The sequence below is a fragment of the Pezoporus occidentalis genome, unplaced genomic scaffold, assembly GCF_034315485.1.
Source record: "Pezoporus occidentalis ecotype Australia unplaced genomic scaffold, CSIRO_AGI_Poc_V1 ctg12, whole genome shotgun sequence".
Lineage (NCBI taxonomy): Eukaryota > Metazoa > Chordata > Aves > Psittaciformes > Psittacidae > Pezoporus > Pezoporus occidentalis.
Genome location: NW_026912994.1, coordinates 1,398,661 through 1,408,300, shown reverse-complemented (window position 1 = coordinate 1,408,300; position 9,640 = coordinate 1,398,661). Strand labels below are relative to the sequence as shown.

General features: G+C 44.4%; 1 long non-coding RNA gene across 2 annotated transcripts; it reads left to right on the top strand.

The window, feature by feature from the left end:
• Nucleotides 1–238: 238 nt before the first annotated feature.
• LOC134156911 (uncharacterized) lies at nt 239–8,059 on the top strand. Of its 2 annotated transcripts, none has more exons than XR_009962126.1 (4): nt 239–422; nt 5,618–5,708; nt 6,309–6,410; nt 7,174–8,059. It is a non-coding gene; the product is annotated as an uncharacterized LOC134156911 (long non-coding RNA). The 2 variants fall into 2 exon arrangements; XR_009962125.1 differs by having other exon boundaries at nt 6,287–6,410.
• Nucleotides 8,060–9,640: the final 1,581 nt, after the last annotated feature.

Genomic DNA, 9,640 nt, shown 5'->3' with positions numbered 1-9,640 from the left:
GCCGGGCGAGGGGGTAAGCGCGGCGGAGACAGCTGCATCCTGGGGACCCGCTCGGGTTCACCCGAACCCTCTTCCCTGCCGCCCCGCTCCTCTCACACCGCCGCTCCCGGCGCGGGCAGCGCTGCCCGGCAGAGGGCGCCACGCGGCGCCGGCTCCGCCGCCGGAGCGGGTCCTGGCGGCCCTGTCGGGAGGGGCGGCCGCCGCCGCGCCTCCATCTTCGCCCCTCCCGCGGCACCGCTCCGCCGCCGCGCCCCTCCGCGCTGCGGGGCTTAGCGGTGAGTGCGCGCCCCTCCCGCCGGAGCGGCCGGCACCGCCCCGCCGCCCGCCCGCCCGCCCGGGCTCGCCCGCGGCGCCGGCACCGCAGACCTTCCCGCCGCAGCGGACCGCGCCGGGCTCGATGTCGCGCCCCGTGCTGCGAGGAGGTGCGGCCGCGCCGGTGGCGGGGGAGCGGGTGGGTTCGGGGCTCTGGGGCGGGTGGACGGACCGGCCCGGTCGCGTCGCTCGGAGCCGCGCGGGAGAAGTTGCTGTGCGGTTTTTTGGGGACCTCTCCGGCCGGGATTGCTTGGCTCGCTGCCGGGCGGGGAGCGCGGCCGCCCGCCCGCCCGCTGTGCTCTGGTCCCCTCCGCTTCACTCTGCCAGTCCCGGGTCCTGCCCCGGCGGGTGTCCGGGGTGGCGGGTGTTTGGTGCCGTTGCACCGCTGCCTCCGAGACACAGGTGAAGTTTTAATGGACATTAGCCGCTTTGGGCAGCGCGCAGTGGGGCTGCCGTCTCCCTGCGCTGTGTGAGGTATCTGCTATGAACTTGCGCCTGCTGAAGAGCTGTTAAAAGTAGCTCTGCTTCTCCTCGCCGAGGTGCCGCTTCTGGGTTTTGTGCTCTTTGTTGTGTAAGATGGCTTATAAAATCATACTTTTTCACCCACCCACCCCAAGCACAGTACTGAAACGTGTTTGAGTTGCATTTTTCCCTCCACTGATTCTTCATTCAGCAATTTTAAATCGGTACCTAGATAACGCTTCTTCCTTAACCACTTCCATTACTCTGAACGTTTATTCTTAATTTATCATGCTTGTCCTTTTGCTTATTTTGTGTGCTGTTCTTAATTCAAGGTCAAACTGGGTAGCGTTTGGACTAATTCGAGTGAACGAGGACTGCTGTAATCGGGTTCCTTCTGCCCTCCTCTTGCCTCCCTCCCGCTCATTCCCCTTCCTGAGTGCTCTGGAGAAGGCTTTTAGAAGAACAGATGAGGGTCGTAAAAGTACTTGCTGACCGCTGCCTCCAGCTCTTTTGTATAATTGAAAGATATTAATTCCTCTAATTAAGGAATCAGTTTAAGGAATTGATTTCTTGAGAGTGTAATTTTTGAAGGAAGTTGTCCAGGTGATGTCTTGTTTGTGTGTGCAGGATAATGTGCCTCTTAGAAATAGGTGTCACTGAAGACACCTAGGAGAGAGAGGATGCTGTGAACGGAGCGAGCGGCTGTTTCTTGTGTCTGGTGCCAGGCAGGTGCCTTGCATGGATGTTTAACTTGCATCATAAAACGTTAAAACTTTAAGGGAATTGATTAAAAAGTGGTGAACTCTCTAGTTTCTGAGAGTTTAAATAATCTGATGTTAAATATATCTTTGGCAGCATTAAAGTAACATGCTTGATTGAGTACAGGGATGTTCTCAAAGCAGATAAATATGGGCACCTCAGGGTGTGTGACATTTGTGCTGGGCTGCACGTTGGCTTGGTTGGTTTGTGGGGATGTGACCAGCTTGGAATGCGTAACATCATGTTTTTGTGGGAGTCGGCACTGGGTGTTAAGTGCTAAATTTCCTGGGGATGGAAGCAGAGAGATTCTGTGCCTGCTTGTACTTTCTACATTTGCTGGGTCGGTATTAGAGCCCTGTGGAAGTTACTGCTTTAACTGATGCGAACATCAACAAGAGGCACATGATCCTGCTGTAAGTCATGACAGGTTTGCTACTTTCTTTGGTGGGACTGGGTAAAGTTTCATTGTAGATTCTTACAAAAAGTATTTAGACACTGTTTTTTGGCAAAGCCTTTTCTGCAAAATCTGGGAAGAGCAGTGCATTCTGCTTTTTTATCTTGGTTCTGTGAGGGGAAGCTGTGTCTACTCTATACGTGAAAAAGGGGTCTTTTTTTTTTCAGATTGCAGCATTTAAAAGCCTTTTCTGAAGAACTGGAAATAAACACCACTCATTAGTAAGCTTCCCTTCTGCTTTGCCATGATGGTGTTTCAGAGATCCCATTTCACTCTGGTAATGGAAGACCAGAAGAGCTGTTAAGCTCCATCTGTATGCATTAGGGTAGGTGGTTGATTTGTACCCTGGGGCCATATTATCTGCTATTTCATTACTTCTGGATCAGTAATGATATTCAGGAAAACTGTATTTGTAGTGACTGCTTTCTAGGGACGTCTCTTCACTAGAAAGTCATACCGATAAGGATTGCACTGACATGTGTTTGCTGACACGATGCTCTGGTAGGAGGCACTCAGGCTGCTGCTTTTAGCTGCCTTTGATGTCACAAAAGTTCTGGGGTTTGCAGGGAAGAGGTGGGGATTCCCACGTGCCTCCTTGCACTTCAGGATAAATTTTTTTGATCTTTTTTTTTTCCCTAACCAGTATTCAGTCTCTTGTGTTGTGCCCTCAGACAGATGAGCAGAGCTCTCATGCCTGTTTTAGACACTTGCTCCTTTTGTATTTGAGCACAGCAGCAACTATCCCAGTGACTGGCAACAGAAGGAAGCATGTGAGGAGCCTGAGCTGAAGCTGGTGAAACGTGCCAGATGCTGCGCATACCCCGTGCCAAGCTTGCTGCTAAATAGCAGCACAAAGGTAGCAATGAGAGAGTGGTTTTAGGGAGTGGAAAACCCAGGTGGTGGGTGCACTTTGGAAGCTTTTCATTCCCTGTTGCTGTTGGTAGGTGGGCGGGGGGGGGGTCAGTGCTGGAAGGTGTGATGTGAATGGTCTTATCCGGGTGTCCAAGGCAACTAAAGCTCGTCTGGCTGTGCAGGCTGTAAGCAAAGAGTGGGATAAGATATTTTATTTTTTTTAAATAAATACCTGAGTTGACAGTGCTGCACCGACATGAATACCTGCGTCTGTTCTGCTTCCCTGCCCTGCGATGCTGCTTGCACCCCCGTGCCTTAACCGGAAGGCATTATGAAAGCTGAGCAACAGGGATGCTATTGCAGATTAAGGAGGTGATGGAAATGCCTCCAGGCTGTTGTTCAGGGAGGTAAGTTCTCTCTTAGAGGTATACGCTGTGCTTTAATGGTGTGTGCTCTCTTAGAGGTATACTGTGCTTTAATGATGTGTGCTATGCTGGGTGGGCTGGATGGGGGGAAAGTGGAGACCTGTCTTCTTGAGCTGCCTGACACGAAGGTGGTTCTGGGAACCGGGAACTTCTCAGGGTGTTTTGTAGGTGAGGGAAACTGTCCTGCTGGACTGCCTCGATGTGTGTTCAGAAAGACAAGTGTTTGGAACTATCTTGAATCTCAGTGATTTATGTTTCAGTGTGGTGAGACAAAAGCATTGTTTTCACAAAACATGTCTGCTGTGTTATTTATTAACGCAATAGAAAATGAGAATTTGTCTTGTCCTGGCTGCAGTTCACAGGTCCTTGTGTTACCAGTGTGGCTGAGGAAAGGGAGTGCTGCTGGGGCTGTTTAAGAGGGGGAGACTTCATGGTGTTTGCTTGTAAACCAGAGCAGTTAAGAAGCTGTGGATGGGCTGTCTTGCGTCATTATAATTGAGTTTCATTTGGACTTCCTGGTCAAAGTTCTCTGTGCTGTCGTGGTGTGTTGCTCAGTGTGTTCTGGGTTGTCCCATGCTGTGAGGTTTTGCTCATATCTCAATCCACCTCTTTGCCTGATCATTGAAAATCTTAATTTATTACTGAGGTAGCATTCCAGATATTGGTAAAGCTACCTTTGCTGTTATTTGCCCCAAGATCATATTAAGTAAATGGGAGGGTGTGCTGTGAAATGAAGGTGGGTTGCCAGGTGAAGCCAGGATGGTGTGCCTCCTGGAAGCCGCGCATCCCAAAACATCTGAAGCTGCTTCTAGGTTGTGATGAAGTGGGTAATGTGGTAGGGAAACAGGTAATGCACAACCCTACAAAAAAAAAACCACAAAAAACAACAAAACAAGAACCCCAAAATCCTAGGGTTTTGTGTCAGAGAATAAGGGTTGTGTCGGTCATTTAAAACCGATACTCTGAAAGAAAGGCAGGTTTCTCTGCTTGCTCTGTGAGTCTGCAGAGGTCCAGCCTCTGAGTCACTGATGAACCTTCCTACCGTACTTCTGCATCTTAAGCACAAGTGCTGGTTGTCTGCGGTCTTGTTTTGAACACAAGAACCAAAAAATCCTGTATTTTGGACTAGCAAGCTTAAGATAAACATGTTGGTAATGCTATTTCTATTTTGAATTCCTCCTTATTGAGTCACCTTTAGGCATTCCTTTGTACTTCTGCTGTATTCAGTTTAAACACTTGAGTATTAAGGATATGCTGCATCATTTTTGTTGGGAATGCTTTTAGTTGCAATTCCTTTCTGTTATGATTTTTATTTGTTAAGCTTTTACTCTGACCAGAACAAAATCTTTTTTTTTTTTTTTTTTTTTTTTTTGTGGCAAAGCTTTTTGATTGCTTCTCTCCTTTTTCTGTTGAGTCTAATCTACGTAATGCGCATATTTCGTGTCTGAAAATGAGCTAGCTACTTAAAATGTTTGGGTTTTTTTGTTTATTCTTTTTTTCCACCTGCACTCACATAGCAGGCAGCTATTTTGAGGAAGAGTGTGAAATGGGAGAGGAAAGAGAGATTCAGGGGCCACTGAGAAACCAAAGAAAAAACTGTGTTAATGATGTAGTAAATCATACCTGCCTAAGCCATCTTCATATTATTTAGTGGATTGTGCCTTCCTGTCGTTGCCTGCCTCTTGCAGCCCTATCCCCTTTGCTGAGGTTTGGAAACTGGTCCTCTGTGGAGCTGCTGAGCAGAGCCAGAAGGTGTGTGTGTGATGTATGGTGTATCCATGCATGTGCGGGGCAGGCGCTGTTGAAGATAGAATAACATGCAAGATAATCTGCTGTCTGATACCTACAGTGGCTCCAATGTCCCTGTTGATAAAGGCAGAGTGTGTAAACCCAGTTGCAGTGCAGAAAAGTATGGAAGGTATTTCAGCTGAGGTGGTGTGACCTGAAAGGGTAGTATGAATGACGAGAGAGTGAAGACTTTGTAGCACTGAAAACTACTTAAAAACGATTAGAAAGTTGTTAAATAGTCACCCTCCTGACTCAGTGCTGAAATAGAAAATGTATTTTTGCAGAAAAGGGGTGTTCTGGTAGTGAATAGTGGGTATTTTTGAAGGTTGGAGAATAGCCTAAATTAATGTGGCAAACTTCTGGTCTCAGCCTTGCTCAGAGTGTCCGTCTTCAGGCTGCCAAGAATGGACAGAAAGATGCTATGTGCCACTTGGCTCTTTCAGACTGGCATCACCTTCCAAGGGAAAGATCAAATGAAACAGTCTCTTCAGTTGTTAGGTATAATTGTGGCTGTTTCTGATCCATGTCCCACTAGAGCTTGTAATACATACTGGTATCTTTTCAGCACATGGTGAGAGCAGCGTGGGTTTCTGTCTGCTGTGTTTTGGACAGGAGACTGTGGAGAGTGTAACTTGCCATAGCACCTTGTAGGTTATGTAAGTATATATAAATATATATATTAAAAAAAAATGTATTTTTTATGTGTATGACAGGACAGTGGTATTCACTCGTTAGACAGATGCTTTTATCTTCCCTTAGGCACCTATTCTCACTGAATTACTGTGTTTTCATTGCAGAATTGATGTCAGCAGAGAGCAGAGCAGTGGGGCTGAGGGTACTGTAATATAGGGGTAATGACTCCTGGGCATGAACATGTGCTTTCTGAGATACTTGGAAAAGTGTAGGCTGCAAATATTTAAGATTGTGTAATTAATTTCAGGTATCTGTAGTAAACACAATATACAGCTTCAGTGAAGGCGAAAGCAGCGAACCCTGTGATTGCAGCTATCTCAAGCAATGATGTGCAGTTTATGCATTTGGTTTTTCATTCATGAAACAAAACAGGTGGTGGGAGGCTTGACAGATACGGCAAACTTTATGACCAGCCCAACAGAAACACGCAGTAGATTTCTGGGTTTCTTCTTGTGTGTGGGCTTTTTTTTTTTTTTGGTCTTGTTTTGCTATTTAAAAATTCATCTGTGCTCCATCTTGTGAAATGTTTTGAAACAGTCAGGAAAATAACCTGTCCTGTGTAGGAATCTGTATTGAATTAAATTACAGTTAATAAAACGGAGAATACGCCCACAACAGAAAATGTAATGGATGGAAGAACAACCTGAAGATGTAGCACAATAAAGGTGAATGCAATTCAGCTCTTAATCAATGGGATTAAAACTTGTGTTTGTGAGCTAGGGAGGCTTTCCGCTGGGATGGAGTCTGTTTTGTGACTGGCTTTTTGTCTTAAGTGGGCTGAAACTGAGCTTCCTTCCAGAGCCTTTCTGGAGCTCAACACGGGTGGTCTATATTCTCTGGGAGAGTAATTTATCAGAGATGAAGAGCAATGTTCTCTGTGTTTGCTGGAATAGCAAAGACAAGTCTAGTTAAAGACTTGCTTTTTTGCGGTAATTTTAAAACTTTCCATTAAAGTCACAAATACCTCTGCTTGGCCTAGATTTTTTCTGCCTCAAGTATTTTAGTGGCAAGTTCAGGTGCTGCATAAAACAGGGTGTATGAGAGTTTCTAGTTAGGAAGGACATGATTTGGTGTATTCAGAGCATATTGCTAGTGACAGGTCACTGTTTCAGAAGAAGTGGAATGACTTAGGAAATTACTGAATTTGTCTAAACATTGCTGGATTTCATGATAGTATTTTTAAGTAAAAGTTTGTTTCAAAGCAGACATTGAACAAAATAATCAAAAGGTTAAATTTCCCTCAAATGTGAAGGGTCATGGAACAGAGCTTGGTTGCCTCTAAATGAAAGCTGTAGTGTAGCTTTCTAGCAGAAGCAAGAAGAAAATAAGCATTCCATTCTAGTTCAGTTCTTTTCTCATTTGGGAAAGGAGATGTGGGGTGTGTGGTTTGGTTTTGTTTATCTTTAAAATATATTTTCTGTTTAACAGAGAAGCCCTTTAATCTCTGGGTCCAACTCTGGGAGCATTGAGGATTGCTGTCTTCCTGTTTCTTCTGCTTTTGTCTTGAGCTGGGAATGAGTCCCTCTTCTCCAGTATCAGGTCTAAATTAGGTATTGAGGACTTATATTTGATGGAGTAGCTCTCAAATAAGTTATTTTCCAAGACTTTTGTGAACCTTTCTCAGTTCTAGATGATGGTCTGGCTTTTTTTTTTTTTTTCCTCTTTCTCTGGATCTTGAGACTGGAATTTGGGAAGGGAGGATTTCTTTGCAGAGGTTGCTGCAGTATCTTATTATTTTGTCTTGTTTTGCTAAACACAGGGACCTGTGAAATGAAACTGAGATGTTTGGTCTGCATACTGAAGTGATTGAGAACAAGTGTATCTGGGACAACATGTTGCACTGAAGCTAATCTGAGCAAATGTAGAGAAGCTTTGCTAGTTGACGGGGAGCGTGGTGTGATTTAATGTGTTTAAATAATAGAAAACTACTTGTATTAGGAAACTTGCAGAGATGACAGAAATTTGGTATTGGTACCAGGAAAAAGGGATGTGGGAGTGACAACCAGGAGATGGTGTCAGTTTGGAAAGGAGATGTGATATTATGAGAGCAAGTTTTGGTGAGTGTAAATGAGGAGAGGCAAACAACTGAGCTCATGTCGGGAAACAGGTTTGGCCTGCAAATGTGTCTAGAAAGCAAATGGATTGAAGCCTCTCAATGACAAGAGGGGAAGAAAAGACATGAAAAAGAGACATGATGCTACTTTGATTTTAGTGAGCTACAAAAAAAGAGGATGTTTTATGTCACTCTGATCATGATGGAAATAGAAACTGGAGAGGAGAAACTTTAACGAACAAAGTAGAGACAGAAGTGATGGAAGCATGTCAAGATTAGTTGGTTTTGCTTTTTTTTTTTTCCCCCACTTAAAATATAAAAACCCCTACCCTCACCCTTCTAAAAACCAAATCCCCGCCCCCCCCCCCCCCCCCCTTAATATATTTAGGCACATCAGTGATTTTATATATTTAGGCACATTGGTGGTAATAGATCATGTCAAATTTGTTTGATATATCTGCTTGTATCATGCTTAATTTCGGCTGGAAGTATAACACTAATTACATTTACTGTCAAGTTGATTGCCTCTTCCCTGTGCAGTGCTGGTTGAGCCTGGCTCACTCTCTGTTTGAATAGGTGTAACTTTTTTCCCTGGCTATTTGGAAGAGTCTCGGCAGTGGGATACCCTTTCTCTGGGTCTAGAGAAATATTAGCTTGTCAGTCTTCCAGATGAGCTGTAATGATTTTCATGTCGGGGAAGATTTAATGCAGAAAGGTATTGATGGGCTAAAATGATCGGATTTGATTTTTGGGAGATTGGGAGAGGTAGGCTATTTTGGGGGTTTATTTTGAGTGTGTGTGCAAGGTGTTTTGCACTTTGTAAAAGACACCATATATTAATTACACTTTGAAAAGAAAATGCAAGATGACTTCATGGGGTGGTTCCGAAAATGACACGCTTGGTTTTCTAGGTATGCAGCCTCTGTGTCTGGCAGTTAAAAAATACACATTAGATGAAGACAACAAATAATAACTGTATTATTTTGATTCTGGGATGCTCCTCATGAATATTCTTGAAAGAGGCAACAGGGAAGCTGAGTAATTTTGTGGAGAAGAGGGCAGGAAGGCTGGGTGGGTGTTACCAGGAATAAAGAAAATGGAGCTTAGCACTGTGGCTTCACTGAAAATAATCACAGCAATAGTCATCCTCCTGCAGAGGATGATGAGGGGGAATTCAGTATGGGATGTAAAACTTTATGCAGCTATTTAAGCATTTTCAAAGTGATTTGCCAGAATACTTCTGAAAGGCGGAACATCTAAACTGAAGTGATTTGGAAGGTCAGGCAGAATTTGGGAAGTGTCTGATCCTTCAGAGGAGCACATTTGGAGCTGAAAACTTTGGGAATAGTTACTATTTTCTGCTAATCTTGAAAAGAAAAATCTGAATAACACTACTGGGACTGAGAATTAAAGGTCAGAAACTTTGAGTAGCAGCATTAATAGCTCCCTGTAAGGGATATAAAGGATCAGAGTCTTTAAGGGCTTGCCTAAGGATGAGAGCAATATTAATGCCAGTAAGCGATGATATAGCAAGACTCAAAAAGGAGGTTGGGGAGGGTAGGTTTTTTCCTTGTTACTCCAAAATAAGATCAACATACTAGTAACTTGGATGTTAACTAAGTACCTGAAATAGTGTGGTATTAATTTATGTGCTGTGTTTAACACTTTCTATTCCATTGTGCAGGATGAAGCTTCAAGAAATAACATAAAGACTTTTTGTCATCTTCAGGTTTGCATCTTCATGTTTGCAAGTTATGCTCTGTTCCCTTAGGTGATGTTTTAATGTTACTGACTCCTATGAAGAACATCTGGTGGCTTTGAACGTGTGAATTATCCTATGTA